Source organism: Anomaloglossus baeobatrachus, chromosome 2 (assembly GCF_048569485.1).
Source record: "Anomaloglossus baeobatrachus isolate aAnoBae1 chromosome 2, aAnoBae1.hap1, whole genome shotgun sequence".
NCBI classification, from domain to species: Eukaryota; Metazoa; Chordata; class Amphibia; order Anura; family Aromobatidae; genus Anomaloglossus; species Anomaloglossus baeobatrachus.
In genome coordinates, this window is record NC_134354.1 from 337,098,714 (window position 1) to 337,124,699 (window position 25,986).

The following is a 25,986-nucleotide window of genomic DNA, read 5'->3' on the forward strand; positions in this document are numbered from 1 at the left end:
AACTTAGTAAGAGATACATTGTAGTGACAGATTCTCCTTGACCCAATAAGTTAAAATAATAAAATTAATAAATAAACATCTTTGCCAGTGATATAGTAAAGAGAACCTGTGATCTGGATCATGTATATAAAGGTGCTTAAATTCTGATTAAATCCATTATCATCTATATTACACCCAAAATACAGGCTCCTATTAGACCAAACGTAATTCATTTTGGCAGAACCACACGAGAATCGTGGCTCTAAAATAGATACAAAAAAGTGGCCACATTCAGCCATCGTAATACAATTTAGTGTAATCTTTCCTTTCCTTTTGAATACAATGACAACTAATGATAGGAAAAAACGGTGACATAATGAATAAAATAGCCTAAGGTTTACTGCACTTTTTAGAAACACTATAATATATAGATTTGCTATAGAATAAAAGCCTTGTCATCCCATACAAAATCAAGGCTATTTACTGAAATTTGCACTTTCATTATTCATAGAGCACAAACAGAATAGCAGTAAAAGGACATCTTTATTGAATGATCTCAGATATGGTGCTACAGTCACTTTAATGGTCATGGCTATTTTATATATTCTCATCCAATAACGAGTAGAGAAATGTATAACATCAAGCAGATTCAGACACCGTCATGTTGACTATAGTCACCAGTTGGATAGATGATCTTTCTCCATTGGGTGTTGGAAAATGAAATCAGTAACTTAGTTGTTATCACTTTCTCCATTGTCACTTTTTCCCAGGATAACATAAATCTAATTTTTCATAGGGGTATTTATAAGGTGCTGATAAATGCTACTAAAAGTGGAGCAGTAAGAGAGTCCAGAGACAAGTCTTGTAAAATCAGGGTTGAAACTTTTAGAGAAGATTCTACAGACATTCAGACGGGGATTTTAAGTACACCAGACTCGGTGGAAGAGACCTATACATTGGTATATACAGATTATTGTGTGAGGTCTGGTGAGAAATCCACTTTAAATTACCAAGTGAAAGCATACTGCACTCAATTCAAAACTCCTTATAAAGGACCGTAGCATCCTGTCAGAGGTCTTTAAAAATATCGGAGCAAAGGAAAAACGTTGCCACTTAAAACCTCTACAGTTTATAAACACGTGTAATCCCTGGGAAATTCCACAATATTCATTAACCTACTGGCATAATCTAGGCAATTTGTTGCTATGTAAATGAAATGCCATACATGCCAAGCACTTTAAAGACAACATTGCTAGCTTATATTAGTACATACAGTCTATATATATATAGTCCAGAAATATTTGAACGGTGGCTGAACCTCCGTGATTTGGGCTCTGCGTGCCATTATTTTTTATTTAAAGTGAAACAACTGAGATGTAATTGAAGTGCAGACTTTCAGGTTTAATTAAAGGGGTTGAACAAAAATATCCTGTGAAGTGTTTAAGAATTGTAATCATTTTTCTACAAAGCCTCGTCATTTAAGGATCTCAAAACTAATTGGACGAACTTTACCATAAATAAAATGTTCATTTTTAATACTTGGTAGAGATAACTTTGCAGGCAATGACTGCCTGAAGTAATCGGCATCATGCATGCCCATGCTCACACACTGCCACCACCATGTTTTACAGAAGATATGGTAATATGGATCATGAGCTGTTCTAAGCCTTCCCCATACTTTCTTCTTCCCATATTTCTGGTAGAGGTTGATCTTTGTTTCCTCAATCCAAAGAATACTTTTCCAGAACTGGGCGTCTTCCTTTGATTTTTTTGGGCACAGTCTAATCTCGCCTTTCTATTTTTCAGGCTGGAAACCTCTGAACCCTCTGCATTTGTTCTCATAATGGCTTAGATACTGAAGCACCTACATTCTGCATCGTGTTCTTCATTTGGGTGCTGATGTGAAGGGGTTTTTCTTCCCCACTTCCAGACCTTTTTACGTTCCCAAGCTTACTAGTGCACTCTTTTTTTGCAGAATGTACCAAACTGTTGATTTCGCCCCTACTAACATTTCAGCTATCTCTCTGAAGGATTTCTTCTTTTTACAGCCTAATGATAGTCTGTTGTATCTCCATTGCGAGCTCCTTTGACCTCATGTTGTGAGTTCACAACAACAGCTTCCAAATGCAAATGTCATACCTGGAATCAGCTCCATACCTTTTACCTGCTTAACTGATGATGGATTAATAAGGGAATAACCCAGCAACCTATAGAGCTTTTGATAAAATGATCCAATTACTTTTGGTTCTCTGGCAGCTACATATTAAAAAGCTGTAATTCCTAAATTATTAATCGAATTAGGATGTGGATAACCTCAAATTAAAGCTGAGACTCTGCACTTTAGGCCCAGATTGATTATATGACTTAAATATGTTTTGGTAAACCGCTAAAACACACACACACACACACACACACACACACACACACACAGACACACACACACACATTCCTTATCATTTAAATTGCAACACCAAGAAGTAAAAATCATTTAATTATGAAAATTATGGTATTTACAGATATGTTAATGATGTGCAAATGATGAAAAAAAAGAAAATCGAATTTTGAAATCATCTTTGTTTATTTAGCATCAGATATGAGCGGCATGAACAGAAATACACGCACTTGCATGCATCGGATGTTATCAATGAGGTTATTAACGGTTGTGTGAGGAATGTTCTGCCAAGCTGAATGTATTTAGGCATGTAAATCATCTAGATCTGCTGCTGGCAGCTCTTTTTGGAATTGCAACCAATGACATCACAGTTGTGCTTGCTGTTTGGACTGGTGACACTGCAGGCTGCTCACAGTAACACAAGGAGCATGCAGTCTGTCATTGTGGTGCCAAAAATGATGCAACGCCTGCCTGGAGCCACAGACAGACTGGCTGTAAAGGGAGACTAGAGAAAGGGGTCACAAAGCAGGACTCCGAGAACTCTGCAACCCCCTTAACACAGGGATTACAGGGATTTGGAATTACACAGAGCCCCAGAGATCACCACCTGTGATAGGCTGTAGTCCGTGGTAGTCAGGCAGGGTCAAAAACCAGGAAATGCAATACAGGAACAGAATTGGCAGGCAAGGGCGTAATGAGAAAACAAAGCAGAGGTCAAATCCGGGAGTGGCAGCGAGGTACAAAAACGACAGGCAGGAGAGAAGTCAGAAAACAAGCAGAGGTCAGCGAACGGGAATTTCTACACAAACAGAACAGGAACCAGGAATACAGAACTATCTCTGGCAGGAGTCAGCAGACAGGAGGGGGAATAAGAAGGGTGTGGTGTCTTCCCAATGGCTGTGGCCGAATGATGGTTAACTTCAGCTGGAAGACACACGCCACTTACAGTGGTACTGCAGGTCCCACAGAAACTCAGCTTAGTGGATGAGCGGAGCTTGTGCCTAGCAGAGCCACTGGCATCGACTCCTCTCCCATCACCAGCACTATCCATGGTGGGAACACGGCGTCGCCTGGTGATCAGAGCAGAAGTCACAGAAGCGGACTCCGGTGTGGACATGACAAACGGCTTCTGGGGTGCTTTAGAAAAATGGCCCTACCACTAGTCCCACGATTTATCCACTCTGTATTGCAAGAACAATTGCTAGTCAGATAAATATCAAACAATGTCTATACAAATCAACAGAAGATCTTTGCACAACATTGGACTGCAAGCCAGATGTCCAACTATAGATGTTCTAAGGTCCTTATGCTACCGTTCTCAAAGGCTATCATGGTAGAGATCAAGACAACAATGGAGGCTGGAATCGAGGTCTATCCTCCTAAGTGATGAGTCCTGCTTTTGTCTTGGATGTAATAATTGTTGGATATTGGTTTGCAGACCATGCGGGGAACACTATAAAGAGTCTTTCACAGGGGAACATCACATTGGTCCTACTCCTGGAATTATTGTGTGTCATTTTTCAATACAACATTGCTCATGCTACTGTGAGAAGTTTGCATGGCTTAAACCTGTTACCATGTTCTACAGCATCTCTACACTTGTTTCTCATTGCTCACATCTAGGACGTCATTGGCCATTAATTGCAAAGGGAGCTGCCAGCAGTGGATCATGATGAATTATATTGCCAAGCTTATTCAGCATGGCAGAACATTCCTCAGACAAGCATTAGCATTCCTGAGTATTTAGACGTGTGTATTTCTGTGCATAGCACTCATACCCAACAAATAATCAAGATGTTTTGAAAACTTGGTTGCCATTTTTTCATCATTTTCATATCAATCCTGCAAGTTTTCTAATTCCTTGAATTAATAATGTAAGTCACATTATATTACAATGTAATTCTTACAGTATGTACAGTATATACATATGAAAACACTGTATGAACTAATATAAGCTAATAGTGACCAGAGCTGACAATCTAACAAACCATATGTCTTGTAATTCATTTCTACCTGTAAGGAGTGAAGGGTTAGCCATTGTACCTTAATTTCAGACTACCCCCACAATACAGAGTGACAAAAATAAATATTATTTATTCAGATATAGTTAATTCTATACATTGTTATATATTTTTGTGATATTTTTAGTGTTATTCTCTTGAACACTTACAAAGGAAGTAAGCCCTAGTATAATGTCGGGTTCACACAGTGGAGTTCTTGATGGTGCTTTTATATATAAAAACATGGTTTGGATACAGAAAAGAGGTGAAAATATTAGCTTTATATTGCCCCTTCCCTGTATGATTGGTGTGCACCTTACCTTATGGCTTAAAAATGCATCCAGAACTGTATAAAATACAAATCCAGCTTTGTACTAATAACAAAAATGGATTTTATGTAATTCTGTCCACGAAAATTCCTAAAAAGGTAGCTTTTAAGTAGTCTTGCATTTATTTCATAAATAGTTGATTGGGGACATCTAATAATAATAATATAATATATGCAAGCAATCTCACAATGCTGAATATACAGTGCGCACACATCAGTCATCCATTCTTAGGGAAACGTGGAAGGTTGGACTTGTGAGAGAAGAGGTTAATAATTGTAATCTTGATAGATATTCCCTATTCTGGTCAGTTAGGTGTTCTTACTTTCTTCAATGAATGCTCTTAGTATATGTACCGTTCTCATGCTTTTTGTGTGTATGCCTAATGAATCTGCATTACCATGGCCTTTTCCTCTCTGTCCTTAATGTATGCTATGACACAGGTATGGTATATCCTTTAGCCGTGAAAACCAATCCACCCAGTATAGCCATCTGTGCGCAATTCCTATACTCATAGTAGGTACAAACAGTAAGATGATTACACTATTTCCAGTCATACGTAATAAAAATGGTCCCGTCCGGTCTAATCAAATGTATCTAAATCTGGGTTCCAACATTTGTGCTCCTAATTCTGAATATTGTGGATGTTTACATGTTACTTTTATATGTCTTTGTTTTATTCTTATTTCTCACACAAAATTTAATATATACAAAACCATGTACATACAGAAAATATATTAGGAATAATTTTATTTAATTTGTATCTTGCTGTTTTTTTGTATGAACACAGAACATTTTGAGTTCAGATTTTAAGGACTGTTAATTTGTATGACTTCTGTACTAATAATTGAGGTTTTGTCATTCTGGCAATGGTGCATATATGTACAAGGCAGCATAGGGTAGGATGAAAATACTGTAAGAGAGGTATAAGCTTGAAACGCTATGTTTACCAATGCCTTCCTCTGGAACAAAAATGGTGGAAGGTAGGTCACGAGATTTGTGCTTATTAGGGAATGGGGAAACCTACAAGGCTAATTCCGAAAGTGCCTTACTGCACCTGGAAAGCCATGTAGTATCTCACAGCTACAATAATGTCTACTGTAAATGAACGCACCTCCTTCTATGATTATACTGAATATCTAGATTCCGATCATGAGCGACTGCTGCATTGTATACTGGTTATGAGTATCCGGATATCAGTTCACCATGTAGTGTGCTGATGCTCAGTATCACTATACATTGCTTCACCTTGCCCATCTGGATCCCTTTTGTCCTCCTCACTGCAGTGTAAAGCGATTGTAATGTTTTTTGGGTGTGTTGTTGTAGTGTGTGAATCTTCAGATGTAAAATAAACCTGTGTATACTGACTGTACAGAATATTTTCAGGAATAAAATTGTTTTAAATATTGTATGCCTATATTGTATGTGTAATTTATGGATATTGTCACGCTATACTACTGGGTGCTCTGAGGAAGTGCAATACAAACTCCATTAGAGGGCAGCGGAGTGGAGAAAGAACAGAATAAACCTGCCCAGGAGTAGTACAGTGAAGTCACAACAAGGTGGCAATAGTCAGATAAGCCGGGACGGATAATATAGGTCAAACAAAGTACAGAGGAGCAATCAAACACGTAGTCAGAAACAAGAAATGGGGTCAAGAGCCTGTCAGTAACGGACGTGTCAGAGGGGAAAAACAGAATCAGGTTGGGCCAGAGCGTAAAGGCCACTTCACACATAACGAGATCGTAAACGAGATCGTTACTACGTCACAGTTTCTGTGACGCAAGAACGACTTCAATTGCGATCTCGTCACGTTTGACACGTACCAACGATTCACCCCCTGCTGCGAAATCGCTGATCGATGCCGAACAGCTTGGGCCATTTTTGGCTCGTTGGAGTCCTGCTGGGCTGCATGAATCTGTATGTTTGACACCCTATTAACGATTTCGTTGACGACCTAGATGAGATGCACGAAGGCGTGTTGTTGCGTCCCCGTTTCCGCGCCCCTCTCTGCACCGATTGGTTAGCTCCAGGTGCAGGTGCGGCTTCGATCCGAAAAACACACCAACAAAGCGACCGGGTACAATGGACGAAGGAATCAGGGTGGAGACACAGTTTCTATCTCAAAGCAAAGCGCAAAAGAAGTGACAAAGAGTGACGCAATCCAAAATTTAACCGCTAGATACGCCCCCTGCATGCCCAATCAGAACGCAGTATTGGCCGCCAATGAAAGCGGAGGGGGGTATGGAAAAGGCGACGCAAATGCACGCCTACGTGACTCACTGCATTTTACTACGCCCCTAATGGGATTGGAATCGTTAACATAGTTGCTGTGTGACAGGGTCCCAGCGATTTGAAAGATCGTTATACGGGACGCATGCTCGTTCATAAACTCGTTATGTGTGACACCCAACATGCGATTTCAACAACGACTCATAAACGATCCAGAAAGTGTGACGTAGTAGCGATCTCGTTCACGATCTCGTTATGTGTGACTGGACCTTAAGTCGATACCAGGAAGTCAATGTACACAAGACAAGGAGATAAGATAGGAGGGATAGGCTGGGAGGAGGTAAACAGACACAGGTAGGGAATCAGAGGAATGCGGTAGGACAGATGAGGAACTCACCAGAGCCAGCTACATACATCAAAGGCATAGAATATAACTGGCAAGGCACAGAGGGAGGAGTAGCCAGATATAGTGTCCTGGGAACAGGAACGAGGCAGAGGGAAGTTAACCCTTGACATGATCAGGCCAGGACTGGAACACTGCCAAAGCAGATACCGGCCTGGATCATGACAGATATGTCCAATTGTAGTGAATACTTTTGGTATCTAACCGTGACTTCAACAATTACGATCCTATGAAGGATTGTTTGATTGACAAAGCCATACACATTTCAGTTCTTGATGTCCATTACTGACTGGCTATACTGTACATGTTCAGTGGTAACACAGGAATAACAGTTGCTTTCTCTGGAAATGTTCTGCTCTCTCATGTAAAGATCATTTGTGTATGAAACATCTTTACAACTGTTAACTAAAATTTTTGAACATGGCCAACTTATTTTCCACTGATATGTCATCAGTTGGCTATAATTATTTTACCTGTTACTTGTTAAATTTCATGTAATGAATACTCAATATGGTTAAATTCTGATATTTTCATCCACGTGAATATTATAACGTGCATGGGCACCTCTAACCCCTTAAAAGAGTGGTCCAAAGGCAAAGTGATTTTTAGCAACAGAGCGATGTCAGAATATCCTGCGTGCAGAGACCAGCCCCTCCAAGTGACGTCACTGGACTCTGAACGCCGAAGAATCTGACACCACTTTGTTGCTTGCATGTACCTGCTGTTTGAGCCGACAACAGAAAGTGCACTGTCATTGTGCACATCACACAGTGTATAGTGCGCTGTGACAGGCCCAGCCCCTGTAAAAAGCATTTTTATTGATGACGCTTTATTTCAGGGAGGGGGCAGAGGCTGTGGCTGTGACCGCACTCTCTGCTCACTGATGACTCTTCATTTGAGTATCTTGGCATACACTAGGATTCTCACACTAAGCGTCATCAAAGAGCAAGCAGGGGATGGGTGGGGGGGCTGAATTAGAATGGCAGTTAGATATGGTAATTAGTGAAGGATAGGGGAATTTTAATATAAGTATTTTAGAAAATGGTGTAGTTTATGGCACTAAATACATAGAGATTTAGTACGAAAATTACTTTGTGTGTTGGACCACCCCTTTAATAATCTGTAGAGGGCAAGGTGTATAGATTAGGCTCAGAAGCTAGCATGTTTCACTGCGATCAAAGGTAATTTCACTGTAGTTTAACCATTTAAACGCTGCTTTTAATCACAAATGGGGTATTGCCTACTCCTGTTTTCCAATGACTCCCATTGTTTCTGCTCCATGACATGATCATGGAGAGATGATTAAGGCCCCTATGACTACCATCTTAGTTTTCCTGTGTGCCTAGGGCTGGGCTTCATAATAGAAAATATCAGATGTACCCCAAAATGAAATCAATAAAAACTACAGCTCAATGCTTAAAAAACGAGCCCACACACAGCATTATCAAAAGAAAAAGAAAAAGTTAAATGTCTCAGAAAATGGCAAAACAAGAAAAATTATAGTTTTTTTTACAAGGGTCAAAATCCTTTTAATCTCTAAAATATAAAAAAAACCTGTAAGTTTGGTATCACCTTCATCACTTTTGCAGCACAATGAACTAGGTAAAAACAAATAACCAAAAAGCAATAACGGAATTGCATTTTTTCCTTATGATTCCACGGCATTGACATGACAGTGTAAGGAGTAGAGATGAGCGATCCTGCTAAGGATCGGATTGGTTCAGGATCGCTGAACCCGACTGAGATCGTTGATCAGATCAGCGATCCTAGTCCATCCGATCGTCAATCCTAGCCAAACCCATTAAATTCAATGGGAGGCAAAAGTGATGTGTTGTAAAATTGTGTAGGTGGGCTGTATAAGAAAATTAAAAGGGTTAAAGCAGTACATACTTACGGAGTATCCCCGTGGCTGCAGCGCTACTTCTGGGGCCGATAATTATCTCTCATACATATTCATTGCTTTCTCCACTCACCATTGTCTCTGGCTGCCATTGGACCACGCACCCACCCACTGAGACAGTGTCTGGAATTGTTTGGAATAAAAAATGCTGTCTGTGTCCTTATACTTTTGATAAATATTTAACATAAAATGTTGTAGGGTCCCCCCTATATTAATACCAGCACAGATAAAGCCACGGCTACAGGCTGTAGCCCGAGCCGTGTGCTTATTGTGGCTGTGTATCAAAATAAGAACCACATGCGCTTTATTTAAAATTTAAATAAGTAATTTTAAAAAAACAGCATGCAGTTCCCCCCAATTTTTATAGAGATAAAGATAAAGCCTGACAGCTGGGGCCTGTTATTCTCAGGTTGGGAAGACCCATACTTATTGGCCCCCTCAGTCTAAAAATAGCAGCCTGCTGCTGGCCAGGAATATCGCATCCATTAGATTACTATTATTTACCCGGCTCATCCCGATTGACTTGGTGCAATGGCAATCGGGGTAATAAGGGGTTGATGACAGCTGTGAGCTACCGCTATGCCCTGGATTAGTGATGGAAAGGGGTCTATGAGACCCCCACCACTAATCCTATAAGTAAGAAGACATACGCACAAACACAGTAAAATCCTTTAAAAAAATATTAAAAAACACACCCTCTTTCACCAATTTATTAACCCTCAAAACACCCAGGTCTGACGTAATCCACACTATGAAGTCCCACAATGATTCCAGCTCTGCTACATCTGAAGGCACAGTGCTTGGCCATAGAAAATGACCATTCACTGTAGCTTTAGGCAGAGACAGCCTTGCAATGAGCAGTAATGTCACTCATGTTAGTTGTGCTCACAGCTGGAGGTTTCCATGGTCCTCCACCTGTGACCGCAGATAACCTGACCTCAGGTGACTTCAATTAACTCAGTGACTTCACCTCAGAAGGTCCCCTGAGGTCAAGTTACCTGCAATCGCAGGTGGAAGGCTGTGGGAACCTCCAGCTGTGACCTCAACTAACCTGAGTGACGTCCTTTCATCGCTGAATGAAGCTCACAGCAGGTGGTCATGTTATATGGCCTCACACTGCCAGTTCAGATATAGCAGAGCTGGAATCATTGTGAGACCTCATCTGGGGATTAATAAAGTGGAGAAAAAGGATGGGATTTTTTGCATTTTGTTTCAAATAAAGGATTTTTTGGGTGTTTGTGTTTATTTCTTTTCACTTACAGATTAGTAATAGGGCGGGGTCTCATAGACCCTCCCAATTATTAATCTATGGCTTAGTGTGCTACCATTAACCCCTTATTACCCTGATTGCCACTACATCAGGGCAATCGGAAGAGCTGGGTAAAGTTCTGCGGCTGACTGCTATTATTAGGCTGGGGGACCAATAACCATTGACCTCTCCAGCCTGAGAATACCAGCCCCTGACTGTTGAGCTTTATCTTGGCTGGATATCGGAGGGGACTGCATGCCACTTTTAAAAAATTATTTAGTTAAATAATTTTTTAAAAAAGTCGCATGCAGTTCCTCTTATTTTGATACAAAATAAGCGCACAGCTGGGGGCTGCAGCCTATAGCTGTATGCTTTATCTGTGCTGGTATCAATATATAGGGGAACCGTGTGACAAATTATAAATTCATATTTATTTTACATCAGCAGTATAAAAGGGTGGGGGCATGGTCTGACTGCAGCTAATCAGAGATGCCGGTGGGTGGTGAAAACAGTGAATATATTATCGGCCTCGGAAGTAGCACTGCAGCTGCATGGAGATTCGGTAAGTATGTACTGCTTTAAGCCTTTTGATTCCTTTTTTATAGTGGGCCAATCACAGCCATGTCAATACTTGTGCAGGGAGAGGATGTTTTTTTGCTATTCAAAAATTTACCGATCTTTGGCAATATTGCCGACTTTTGTGGTAAATGTTCGAATGTCCAATCCCAATTCGATCCGGCCAAAGATTGTACGATTTTAACATTTTCCGATCTTTGCCTATCTGAATCGATCATCTCTAGTAAGGAAGTGTATAAGCTACACAATGCTCCTATAGAAAATAAAATATGCAATTTCCCTCTTCAGAGAGGAAGCGGGCTTGAACTTTGGTGCCACCTATTGGATGTAGCAATCCTAAAAGTCGAAATTGACCTTTTAACATGCCTTGTCATGTGAAATAAAATAAATCGCTCACACACCACTGAAGATGATGTGGGAATTGCATGTTACTATAATATACTAACCTGCAGGGGCATAACAATTGCGGTAGCAGTGATCATGACTGTGACTGGGCCCGTAGGTACAGGGGGCCCATTGGACCTAGTGCCTGTTTCATTTGGATGTTTGCCTGAGGGCTTGCATCCAGCTAAAATAAATCGCAGCACAGAGACCCGTCGGGACCCTGCACTGTGATGTGCTGGCTGCCAATTAAAGCTATGAATATTCCCTGCTTCCCACGCCCATAATCTAGGGCATGGAGAGCAGAGAATATGCTGGCACCAGGCAGCTGACCGCGCTGTAAGTGGGCGCGCTGCACATGACAGTGATGTCATGCACTGCGCTACTTACACACTGGTCAGTTGTGGTGAGGACACCGGGTAAGTGGGGAAAGGTGAGTTTATTCCTTTTATTTTGTGTGGCACACTGTCATATCATATCTACCAAGATGCAGCCAGAATGGGGACATAAACCAGGCTGGGGCCATTATGGTTACATATACCAGGATAAGGCCATTAAGAGGAAATGTATACTGGGATGGGACCATTATGGGGACATGTATTCCAGGATGGGGTCATTATGGGGATGTGTATACCAGAATGCAGCTATTATTGGGACATATACACTAAAATTCAAACTTTTGGGGTCACCCAGACAATTTTGTCTTTTCCATGAAAAATCATACTTTTACTTATCAAATGAGTTGCATAATGAATAGAAAATATAGTCCAGACATTGACTAGGTTAGAAATAATGATTTTTACTTGAAACAATAATTTTCTCCTTCAAATTTTGCTTTCGTGAAAGAATGCTCCCTTTGGATGAAATTGGCTCCAATCAAGCGCTATCCACAGGGTATGGCATGGCGTTGCAACATGGAGTGATAGCCTTCCTTATTCAAAATCCCTTTTACATTGCACAAATCTCCCACTTTACCAGCACTAAAGCAACCCCAGAGCATTACATTACCTCCACCATGCTTGACAGATGGCGTCAGGCATCTTCCAGCATCTTTTCAGTTGTTCTGCGTCTCACAAATGTTCTTCTGTGTGATCCAAACACCTCAAACTTCGATTCGTCTGTCCATAACACTTTTTTCCAATCTTTCTCTGTCCAATGTCTGTGTTCTTTTGCCCATATTAATCTTTCTTTTTATTAGCCAGTCTCAGATATGGCTTTTTCTTTGAAAACTCTGCCCTGAAGGCCAGCATCCCAGAGTCGCCTCTTTACTGTAGACATTGACACTGGCGTTTTGAGGGTATTATTTAAAGAAGCTGCCAGTTGAAGACCTGTGAGGCGTCGATTTCTCAAACTAGAGACTCTAATGTACTTGTCTTGTTGCTCCGTTGTGCAGCGGGGCCTCACACTTCTCTTTCTACTCTGGTTAGAGCCTGTTTGTGCACTCCTCTAAAGGGAGTAGTACACACTGTTGTAGAAAATCTTCAGTTTTTAGGCAATTTCGCGCATGGAATATCCTTAATTTCTAAGAACAAGAATAGACTGTCGAGTTTCACATGAAAGTTCTCTTTTTCTGGCCATTTTGATAGTTTAATGGAACCAACAAATGTAATGCTCCAGATTCTCAACTAGCCTTCTAACACAGTTAGCAAACACAATGTACCATTAGAACACTGGAATGGTGGTTGTTGGAAATGGGCCTCTATAGACCTATGTAGATACAAAAAGAATAGAAGAGCCAGCCACCGCAGCTACAAACACTTGTTTTATGTTACCCACAGACAGAAGTTTGTAACCAACGGAGGATTTCCTGCAGTTCCAGGTGGTGCTCAGTCAGCACAAACGTCATTTTGCAAATGTTCCGAGAAGAAGACAAAGACGGCACTCACAGTGGGAATCTGCGGCTATATTGTCTGTAAAGGTACAGATTAAACAGGAAACAAGCTGTGGATATAAGGAGCGCAATAGGGTCTTACCAGTGTAAAAGATGGTGACTTTTTAATAGGAAAACCACTCACCTGGAATGATTGTGAGACTCACAACCAGTATAGAGACATATGACAGCTGCAGCCGATCCTACGTACCAAAGGCAGAAGCAAGACAAAAACCAGTATAATTGTGGTATACTCTGCGCTGCTCCACTGATAAAGACAACTGATTTTCCTGAAGAAGAAGAGGGGATATCTCTTCAAAATGCATAGAATAAACCATCCACATTGTTTTTATTTTTTTTGGAGTGTTTCTTTGTACAGTAGCGCAGAGTATACCACAATTAAGCTGTTTTTTGTCAAGGTACAGATTAAAGCATGTGGGGAGAGGTGAGTGTGCGGACACCGTGAGTGCTGTTGTTCCGAATCGGTGCCGCCATAGCCGCAAGCAGCCTGCTGCGGTTCCTGTTGCGCCCAGGCGCCAGCTGCCATTTTTGGCCGTGCCTCGGGTCATCCAGCTGTCTGCTTCCTCCTCCACGGTCAAGTGTGGAGAGGCGGCTAGTGCTCATGCCCATGCCGATTCACCCCAGCCAGGGCCTAAGTCCAGTGTTTTGCCTAGTGCATGCTCAGCCTGATAGTGCCATTTCTGAGGCCAAGTCCTTGGTTCAGGCTACTGAGCATGCTCCTACACTTAGTGCGAAAAGCCTCTTTGCACAGGTACTTGGACATCGTGCTGTGTCTAAGTCCTGTGTTGTGCCTACTGAGCATGCTCAGGCAGATAGTCTGATTTCTGAGACTGTTGTTCAGGCTACTGAGCATGCTTAGGCACTTAGTGCATCAGAGGCTAGGTTCGGTAAGGACCTCACTGGGCATGTCCGTGATGTGGCAGGCCCTGATAGGGCAGAGGGCATCAGGTGTCCTGATGATGTGGCCACTCCGGACTGGCTTTCGGAGGTCCGCCCCTATGACCTGCACCTCACCATTGGTCGTCAGACGATGACTGGTGATATGTTTGGGGCGTGGCTTCCATGAGGTCATCAACGACATGGTGGTTCCGGATAGGCCCCTGGTGTTGTCGCTGATGACATGGCACTCCGCTATTGGACCCTGGAGGTGCCATTGTGGTCCACCCTGGGTTTGGGGCGGACCCAGGTTATCACCCACAATGGTCACAGAAATAACTTGAATCTGACAAAAGTAATAATAAATAAAAAAAATCTATGAAAATGAAGAAATGAAAGTCAAACATTGCTTTTCAACCATGCTTCCACAGAATTTTTTAAAAAATAAAGCTCATTAAACAGCCCTGAAGAGAAATGATGGTACTCATAATGATGTGACAAAAGGGACATGTTAAATCAAGGTATGTCCACTAATTAGCATCACAGGTGTCTACCATCTCGTAATCAGTTAGTGGGCCAGTATGTAGGACTACAGATACTCACTGTGCTGTTTGGTGACATGATGTGTACTACACTCAAAATGGACCAGAGGAAGTGAAGCAAAGAGTTGCAAGATAATCCACAGACTGGAGAAAATTCTCCAAAGCACAGTTAGCAATTCAGTTGCAAGAGGGCAGACGAATAGTCAAACGGGCAGAGTCAGCAGCAGGAGGTCAAAACACAGGGAAAGAGCAAAGAGTGGTCAGGTGACTGATCAGAAGTCAGAGCCAGGATATTAAGCAAGAAGCAGGAGGGAGCGTCGGAGCCAAAATCAAATACAAAGCAGGGGCAGAAGCCGGACAGACAGGTAACGTACTGGGGGCAGGGTACACGGAACAGGACAGATACCGACAAAGGGATAAAACAAATACATGGGCAAAGGCAGGAAGTCAGGGACAAAGAAAGGACGAACGGAGGACGGGAACACGGGTCAGGATGAGGCAGCGGGGAGGCAGGACAGATCGGCTACTTACAGGAGTAGGAGCTATTAGTGGCACCGAACTGAAGTTGCGGCGCCAATATATAGTGCTTTGCAACTCTGTAAGAGGCCACAGTAGATTAACCCCTCCCATATTCGGAACACAGCATGAAATCAGCACTAGCAGAGCCAGGTATGAAACATGACAGTAGCCCCTTCTCAAGGGGGGCCACTGGACCCCCAAGTTACCCACGAAACTGTCTGTGGAAGGTACGAATGAGTCAATCATTGTGAACGGACTGTGCCGGGATCCAGGATCGATCCTCTTGTCCATAACCCCTCAAATGTATCAAGTACTGAAGAGAGTTACAGACCATACGATAATCAACAATACACTCAACTTCATGTTCAACCTGACCATCCACTAAGATGGGAGGAGGAGGAGATGGGGCATCCGAAGTAACAAAGGGCTTGAGATGAGACTTGTGAAAAACATTGGGTAGACGGAAGGACTGCAGCAGACGTAAATGAAAAGCCACCGGATTGATCAGCTCGATGATCTCATACGGACTGATCAACTTGGGACCCAACTTAGTGGAGGGTATTTTCAATTTGATGTTCTTAGTGGACAGCCACACCTTATCCCCCACAAAAAAATTAGGCCCCCAACGTAAAACACTTATAGAGAACTTGAGCCACCCCAATGTTTCTACGCACTGCTCTTCAAACCTTCCCCAACCATTGGACAGCCAAGTCAGCCCCCGGACACCATGAATTAAGCCTGGAAAATTCCCCGAAATGAGGATAAGATCCACAGTTGCAAAAGAAAGGAATGAAACCAGTGGACTGATGGACCCAACTATTGAAGGTGAACTCCGGCACGGGCAGCGAAGAGCACCAATCATCTTGTTGAGACGTGACCAAACACTGTAATATCTGTTCGAGATACTGATTGATCCTCTCCATCTGCCCATTTGTCTTGAGATGGTAACATGAGAATTACAAAAAGTAATCGAGAAATTGAATTGAGAAAAAAACGACCACCGAGCCTGTCTAGGTGTCAATCGTTTGGCAGAATCAATATAAGACAGATTTTTATGATCTGTAATCACCATGATCCAATAGACCGCCCCCTCCAAAAAATGTCTCCATTCATCAAAGGCCAATTTTTTGGCCAACAATTCCCAGTTTTCCACATCATAATTCATCTCAGCAGAGGAAAATTTTCTGGAGAAAAAGGCACACAGTCATAAATTAGTCAATTTAGCAGGTCACTCAGATAGCACTGCACTCACCCCTACCTCGGACGCATTTACCTCCACAATGAATGGTTCCGTGAGATCAGGCTGAGCAAGCACAGGGGCAGACATAAAGCAGTCCTTCAATTTAAGGAATGCTGCCAGCGCATCAGATGACCAAACCTCAAGATCAGTGACCTTGTGGGTAAGATCAGTCAGTGGCTTAACCACCTGAGAGAATCCCTTGATAAACTTCCTAAAGCAGTTGGCAAAATCCAGGAAGCATTGAAAGGCTCTCAGGTTTCTAGGTTGGACCCAATTCAAAACAGCCTGCACCTTCCCAGGATCCATCTTAAACCCATACCCCGACAGAATGAAACCAAGAAAGAAGATTTCCTGAACCAAAAATATACACTTTTCAGGCTTAACAAACAGGAAGTTTTCCCTTAACCGATGAAACACAGAACGTACATGAGTAATATGGGCGTCTTTATCAGACAAGAAAATGAGAATATAATCTAAATAGACGACAACAAAGCACCCAATGAAATCAGAGAAAATGTCCTTCAAAAAAGTCTGGAAAACTGCAGGTGCATTGGTCAACCCAAAGGGCATGACCAAATTCTCAAAGAGACCTTCAGAGGTAAGGAGTGCCGTCTTTCACTCATCCCCTTTACGGATCCGTATGAGATTATAAGCCCCACTGAGGTCAAGTTTGGAGAACCATTTAGCCCTCAATAATTGGCTAGAAAGATCAGGGATGAGTGGAAGAGGATATGTATTCCGGATGGTAATTTTATTAAGTTAACGGAAATCGAGGCATGGGCATAGGCCACTATCTTTTTTCTTAATGAAAAAAACCCCGGCAACAACTGGCAAGACAGAAGGACTAATATGTCCTTTAAGTAGACTCTCAGAAATATAGGTTTTCATGGCATTACGTTCCAGGCCAGAATAATTGAAAAGTCGCGCCTTAGGTAATTTAGCCCCAGGAACGAGATTGATGGCGCAATCATAGGAAAGATGTGGTGGCAAAACCTCAGCCTCTTTTTCCAAAAACACGTTTCCAAAATCCTTCAGGTACTCTGGAATACCTTCCAGATTAGTGGAGAACACATGAACAGTTTTAAGACAGCCGTTATAACAATTTGGACCCCACTTAACAATATCACATGAACACCAATCAATCACAGGATTGTGTACCTGTAGCCAAGGGAAACCCAGAACCAATTCCGCGGGCAGGTTATTCATAATCATAACATAACATGAAATGTGTTCCACATGCAGGAATCCCACTCTGAGGGTGAACTCCTCAGAAACAAAATTAACCACATTCTGAGACAATGACGTCTTGACAATAGCAATGATATGAACCGGAGTCCAACGCCTAACTGTCCCTAATCTTAGTTCTGCGACCAAGGCAGAGTCAATAAAGTTCATGAAGGAGCCACAATCCACAAATGCAAATAAAGAAACACAACTCCCGAATTGTAGCTCCACTTTCAGAAGGACTTTATGAGAGGAGATAAAGGGTACCTGAAACTCTGGGTGACCTTCTCAATCTTCAAGCAAGACTTACACATTTCCCCATGGCTTGTGAGCAGGAGGACAAGCTGGACAATCCTGCCTCCAATGGCCGAAACCTCCAAAGTAGAAACAAAGTTTTAACTCCCATCGTCGTCTCCTCTCGTTTTCCTTAGCGCTAGTCGCACCAACCTTCATAGGCTCTGGAAAAGGAACAACCTCCATACTGCCTGGGAATAAGGGGGTTTCCTGTTGAGTCACTCCCCACAAACGCAGTCTCCTGTCCATTCGTATTGCCTGTGTCATGGCCTCCTCCAAAGAACTAGGGGGAGGATAAAAGGCCAGAGTGTCCTTGAAGTGATCAGATAAGCCTCTCCTATATTGACATCGCAGGGCAGAGTCATTCTAGTGAACCTCTGTTGACCACTGTTTGAATTCACAGCAATACCACTCAGCAGATTGTTTACCTTGAGCCAGACCCGTGATCGTGTCCTCTGGTACCATGACTCGGTCAGGTTCATCGTAAATTAGTCCCAAGGATTGAAAAAATCTGTCAACCAACGATCGTTCTGGGGCAGTCAGGGATAGTGAAAAGGCCCAAGTCTGAGGTCCCTCTCTGAGTAAAGAGATAATGATCCCTACCCATTGCCTCTCATCCCTGGAGGATCGGGGTCTGAGAGAAAACAGCAGTTTGCAACTCTCCCTAAAAGTCCGAAATGTAGTGCTTTCCCCAGAAAATTTATCTTAGAGCATGATCGTGGGTTCGGGGGCACCAAAAGAGATTTCAGTGGAGGCAGACTGTTTATCAGCAGGCAAGCTCTGTGCACCCTGGAAGGATCTTACTGCAGAAGCAAATGTGGCGCCCCTGACCTGGTCAGGCACCACTGAGTACTTCACCCATGCTGGGTCAGTACAAACAGGTGATCCCAAAGGCTGACTAGGGTGTGTACATACAGGCACCCTTTGACAAGGACACACACACACACACACACACATTAGAGGGGACCCCTGGGCAGACCCAGGAGAGGGGGGAGCCTCCACATCTCAGTTAGTGTGGTGCTGTAGTGGGGCTGAAAGAGAGTTGTGCAGTGGCAGTCAGAGGAGAAGGAGTGGAGCAGCCGTGTCTGAAGTGTAGGGCTGAAGAGTGGAACACTGTCAGACCCTGCACGTGCAGTGGCTGCTGGCAGGGGAGAACATTACCACCAAGTCAGACTGAAAGACACCCGAAGAAAGAGAGCAGTAAGGAGTTGAGTACGAGGACTCCTGGTAATGAATGCACACACGGGGTACAGGTCCCCAGAGCCAGACATCCATTTAGTGGTCTGCTAAATCCTGTAGGCGGTGGGACTAAAGGTTCCACGCCAACCAACACAGAACCCGAGCATCAAAAGCAATGAGGGGGCCATAAGGAGGATCGAGCCTGGAGCCATCTTATCCTTGGTCCACGCTGTCAGCAAACAGGTCAGAAAGGGGAGAAAGGCAGTAGCGACTTCCCTGGATGCATCCCAGGAGGCTTCAAATCAGGGGTGGTCCGAAACAAAGGTGCTAGGAAGGCGAGTCAGCAGTCACCCCTATATCAGCCTGAAGGATACCTGGTTCCACCTGGTTCATCATAGCATCGCCCGGATTGCCTCACTCTACGCACAAACACCCGAGCCCCTCGGGCTTGCCTCACTCTCAGGAGGCCATAACACCAGACTGCAGACACCATCAGCCCCAGACGCTCGCTAAACTGCAGTGGCGGTCACCCCTCACCCTGACCGCAAAACCGAGAGTGGCGTCACGATTCCTATTAAAGTTAAGCTGACATACCTGTTGCCGGAAGATGCCCAGCACGTGAAGACCCTGAAGCGACCTGCAGGTGAGGGGCTTCACACAAGCTCCCCCTGAAGTTGGCTATGGGAGGTAGCCAGGGTTTGCTGTTCTGCAGCCAAGTTCTGTACCATCAGGGTGAGGTTAGCCATTTGGTCACAGGGGACATTAAGCGGGTCCATGAAGAAAGAAAAAATATATAAATATTTTATATTTTTATTCATTAAATTTGGGCCAGTAATAATGTCAACAATTGCTAGAGAATGCTCAGACTGGAGAGAATTTGTCATAGTGCAGTTAGTAATTCAGCTACAAGTGGGCAGAAGAATAGTCAAAGGAGTAGAGTCAGCAACAGGTGGGCAATACAGGTTACACAGGGAAAGAGCAAAGAGTGGTCAGGTGACTGATCGGGAGTCAGAGCCAGGATTTCAAGCAAGAAGCAGGAGGGAGCATCGTAGCCGGTCAAATACAAAGCAGGGTCAGAAGCCGGTCAGACAGGTAATGTACTGGGGGCATGGTACATGGAACGGGACAGATACCGACAAAGGGATAAAACAAATACAAGGGCAGAGGCAAGAAGTCAGGGACGAAGGATGGACGAACGGAGGATGGGAACACAGGTCAGGACAAGGAAGCGGGGAGGCAGGACAGATTGGGTACCCATGGGAACCAGAAACAAGAGCTGCTGAGCATGAGCTATTACTGGCGCCGAACCGAATTTGCGGCGCCAAGATATACCGCTGTGCAACCCGGAAAGAGGCCACACTAGATTATCTCCTCCCATACTTTGAACACAGGATGAAATCATTAAATCAACGTTGGCAGAGCCAGGTCTGAATCATGACATGCAGAAGTCTCATTGACAGTTACAGGAATTGTTTGTTTGCAGTGATTGACTCAAAAGGTTGTGCAACCAAATATTAAGTTAAGGTAACATCATTTCTGTCCAGGCCTATTTCATGACTTTTATTTTTAAAAAAATTCTGTGGAAGCATGGTTGAACAGTAATGTCTGACTTTCATTTGGTCATTTTCATAGATTTTAATTTATTATTACTTTTGTCAGATTCAAGTTATTTCTGTGACCATTATGGGTTTTTCTTACACTAAACGAGGGCTATCAACAATTTGACCATGTGTGTATACCAGGATGGGGATATTATGGGGACATGTACATTGTGTGCAGAATTATTAGGCAAATGAGTATTTTGATCACATGCTAATTTTTAAACATGTTGTCCTACTCCAAGCTGTATAGGCTTGAGAGCCAACTACCAATTAAGTAAATCAGGTGATGTGCATCTCTGTAATGAGGAGGGGTGTGGTGTAATGACATCAACACCCTATGTAAGGTGTGCTTAATTATTAGGCAACTTCCTTTCCTTTGGCAAAATGGGTCAGAAGAGAGATTTGACGGGCTCTGAAAAGTCCAAAATTGTGAGATGTCTTGCAGAGGAATGCAGCAGTCTTGAAATTGCCAAACTTTTGAAGCATGATCACCGAACAATCAAGCGTTTCATGGCAAATAGCCAACAGGGTCGCAAGAAGCGTGTTGGGCAAAAAAGGCGCCAAATAACTGCCCATGAATTGAGGAAAATCAAGCGTGAAGCTGCCAAGATGCCATTTGCCACCAGTTTGGCCATATTTCAGAACTGCAACGTTACTGGAGTATCAAAAAGCACAAGGTGTGCCATACTCAGGAACATGGCCAAGGTAAGGAAGGCTGAAAAACGACCACCTTTGAACAAGAAACATAAGATAAAACATCAAGACTGGGCCAAGAAATATCTTAAGCCTAATTTTTCAAAGGTTTTATGGACTGATGAAATGAGAGTGACTCTTGAGGGGCCAGATGGATGGGCCAGAGGCTGGATCAGTATTAGGCAGAGAACTCCACTCCGACTCAGACACCAGCAAGGTGGAGGTGGGGTAATGGTATGGGCTGGTATCATCAAAGGTGAACTTGTGGGACCCTTTCGGGTTGAGGATGGAATGAAGCTCAACTCCAGAACTACTGCCAGTTTTTGGAAGATAACTTCTTCAAGCAGTGGTACAGGAAGAAGTCGGTATCGTTCAAGTAAAACACGATTTTCATGCAGTACAATCCTCCATCACATGCATCCAACTACTCCACAGTGTGGCTGGCCAGTAAAGGTCTAAAAGATGATAAAATAATGACATGGCCCCCTTGTTCACCTGATCTGAACCCCATAGAGAACCTGTAGTCCCGCATTAATTGTAAGCTCTACAAGGAGGAAAAACAGTACACCTCTCGGAACAGTGTCTGGGAGGCTGTGGTGGCTGCTGCACACGATGTTGATTGTAAACAGATCAACCAACTGACAGAATCTATAGATGGTAGGCTGTTGAGTGTCATCATAAAAAAAGGTGGCTATATTGGTCACTAATTTTTGGGGGGTTTTGTTTTTGCATGTCAGAAATGTTTATTTCTAAATTTTGGGCAATTATATTGGTTTACCTGGTGAAAATAAACAAGTGAAATGGAAATATATTTGTTTTTTATTAAGTTGCCTAATAATTATGCACAGTAATAGTTACCTGCACAAACAGATATCCTCCTTAGATAGCCAAATCTAAAAAAAACCCCACTTCAACTTCCAAAAATATTAAGCTTTGATATTTATGAGTCTTTTGGGTTGATTGAGAACATAGTTGTTGATCAATAATAAAAAAATCCTCTAAAATACAACTTGCCTAATAATTCAGCACACGGTGTATATACCCAGTGGTAAAAAGGAAATTTCTTTGCAAGAAAATATATAGAAAGAGACCAGAAACACTTCCAGAGTGGTATAAAAGGGTATACGAAGATTGAGAAGCACAGATGAGAACTATACAAATAATTGCTTAGAAAAACATTACCGTATTCAAAGGTTGAAGAAACGCCTGACGTATGTTTTGCGGCCTCTGGCGTAAAGCCAGCCGCTTCATCAAGGGGGATGGTGAGTCTAAGGGCCACTCTGGGCCAGAAATACATTACCTGTACCTGTCTTGTATTAGTTGTTTTTTTTTGTTTTTTTTTTTAATCCACCTAACTTCTTGTTTTTATGCCTTTTTGCATTGAATAAAATTGAAAAAAAAAATTCTATTTCTACTTTATTTCCCACTCATGTTTGATGTAACCTCCCCTTCTTTTAACCAGCTGTTTAGGTGAGTAAATGAAAATTTGGCCTGATGCAAAGATTTTGAAATGTTTAGATAATGAAATAGCAGTTTTTAGCTGGAGCACAGATTGAACACCATTTACATGAGGAAATAGAAATTTTGAGCTGGAGAACTGATTTTCCACTATTTAGATAATGAAATAGCCATTTTAGCTCCACGACATAATGGCCACTCTTTAGATGAGGAAATAACTATTGTAGCTGGAGCACTTATTTTCTTCTATTTAGATAATGAAATAGCAATTTCTAGCTTGACCACAGAATGGCCACTATTTAAATAAGGAAATAGCAATGTTTAGCTGAGGCTCTGATTTTCCACTATTTAAATAATGAATTAGGAATCTTTAGCTTGACTGCAGAATGGCCACTATTTAGATGAGGCATAGTAATTTTTAGCTGGAGCACTGATTTTCCAGTATTTAGATAATAAGATAGGGTTGTAGGGTCAGGCGGAATCCGGAACCTGCTGAGCGATGGGGCGGGTCACCGAACGGAGCCAGGGACTGGAGACTGGCGGAGCTGCAGAGGTGGTGGAACATCTGCCGAAGTCACCGTCAGGGTCCAGGGATGGACTTGGTTCGGAGCGGCTGGCGTGGCAGGACAGGCTCTGCGAGACAGACAGGGTTAATACAGGGCAAAGCACAGGGTAAAGCAATACGGGGACCTGAACACTAGCTTGCTAAATACGTAGAACAGGCCCCGCCCACCAGGAAAGAGAACCCTAATATACCCTGTACCTGTCTATGCAATATCCTGTTTCTGGGCGCTGGCCCTTTAAGAGAGGGTCAATGACCGCGCGCGCGCCCTAATGCGCATGCGCGAGGCCCGTGTGCCAGAAGCCAGTCCAGGAAGCGGTGAGGAGGAAGCAGGAGCTCCCGGCTGTGTGTCCCATGTCGCAGAGGAGCGCCGGGAGCGAGGAGCAGGACACAAGAAGGGTGCAGGCGAGGAGGACGGGACCGGGACCGGGGTGGTGAGCAGGGGACGCCGGCGGGAACCGGGGAGCGGACCACGGGGACCAGAGTGTGGGGCACGGGGACCGGAGAGCGGGGCCCGGGGACCGGGAAGCGTGACAGTACCCCCTCCCCCACGCCCCCCTCCACGCAATCGGGACAGGAAGGCACGTATCAGAGGAGTGCCAACATTCTCCCGGGGCTCCCAGGACCTATCCTCGGGACCATACCCCGCCCAGTCCACTAGAAAGTATTGCCGACCTCGCACGGTCTTCATGGCCACGATATCCCTTACCGCATAGATGTCATCGTCAGCGATGGGAGGAGGAGCAGTACCGGCATCAGCGGAGAAGGGACCAAGGACAACAGGCTTGAGCAGGGAGACATGGAAGGAGTTGGGTATCCGCATCGTGGCCGGGAGCTGCAGCTTGTAGGAGACTGCATTAATCTTGCTGATGACTTTAAACGGCCCGATGTAACGAGGACCCAACTTGTACGATGGCAACTTCAATCGGACATATTTGGATGCAAGCCAGACCAAATCACCAGGGGAGAAACACGGGGGATCCAGGCGCCGTTTGTCCGCATGTCTCTTCATCCGCAAAGAAGCACGCTCTAGGGAAGTCTTGACAGAGCTCCATATGGCTGAGAAGTCTTGGACCAGAGCATCTGCTGCGGGGACGTCGGAAGCCGAGGATACTGGCAATGGGACAGAAGGCTGAAGTCCGTAAACGACTCGGAAGGGAGAGCAGGAAGTGGACTCGCTGATGTGGTGGTTGTGGGAGAACTCAGCCCAAGGAAGAAGCGCGGACCAGTCATCGTGATGGGCATTAACGTAGTGGCGCAGGAAGGAGGTCAGGATCTGATTGACCCATTCCACTTGCCCATTCGACTGAGGATGGTAGGCTGAAGAGAAGTCCAGAGATACTCCCAGATGTTTGCAGAGGGCCCTCCAGAAGCGCGAGGTAAACTGAGTTCCTCTGTCGGACACAATGTGTGCGGGAAAGCCATGCAATCGGAATATATGTTGTATGAAGGAGTCAGCTAGTGCCTGGGCAGAGGGCAGCCCGGCCATGGGAATGAAGTGAGCCATTTTTGAGAAACGGTCCACCACAACCCATATGACTGTGTGTCCAGAGGATAAGGGTAAGTCCGTAATGAAGTCCATTGCAATATGTTGCCACGGAACGGAAGGAATGGGCAGAGGCAGAAGACGTCCATATGGTAGGGGCTTGGGTGTCTTGTTCCGGGCACAGGACGAACAGGCTGAGACGAAGGTTGCGACATCTTTACGGAGAGACGGCCACCAGTAGTGACGGACAATCGTACTCCACGTCTTCTTTTGACCAGCGTGGCCGGCGATCTTTGAGGCATGGCCCCATTGCAGGACTCTGTGTCTGTCAGTATCAGAGACATAGGTTTTCCCAGGGGGTATCTGAGTCAGAGCGACAGGAGCCACCGGAATGACTTTACTGGGGCTGATGATGGGCTGGAACGTCTCCTCCTCCAGCTCAATGGGCACGAAGGACCTAGACAAGGCGTCTGCCCGCACGTTCTTGTCCGCGGGCCGAAAATGGAGTTGGAAATCAAAACGAGCGAAAAACAAGGACCAGCGGGCTTGTCGTGGGTTCAGTCTTTGGGCTGACCGCAGATACTCCAGATTCTTGTGGTCCGTGTAGATAATCACAGGATATACAGCTCCCTCCAAGAGGTAGCGCCATTCCTCCAAGGCCAGCTTGACGGCCAGTAGCTCCCGATCACCGATGGTGTAGTTGTGTTCGGGTGCCGAGAAGCTCTTGGAAAAGAATCCGCATGTAACCATCTTCCCGGAGCAGGATTTCTGCATCAACACTGCCTGGCCCCTGAGGAGGAGGCATCCACCTCCAAGGTGAACTGTCGGTTTAATTCAGGGCGATGAAGAACTTGGGAGGAAGCAAACGCCTGTTTCAATGAGCAGAACGCAGCATCGGCCGCCGGTGGCCAGTCCTTAGGATTAGCTTCCTTCTTGGTCAAGGCAGAGAGAGGCGCAGTCAGGGCAGAGAAGTGCGGGATGAA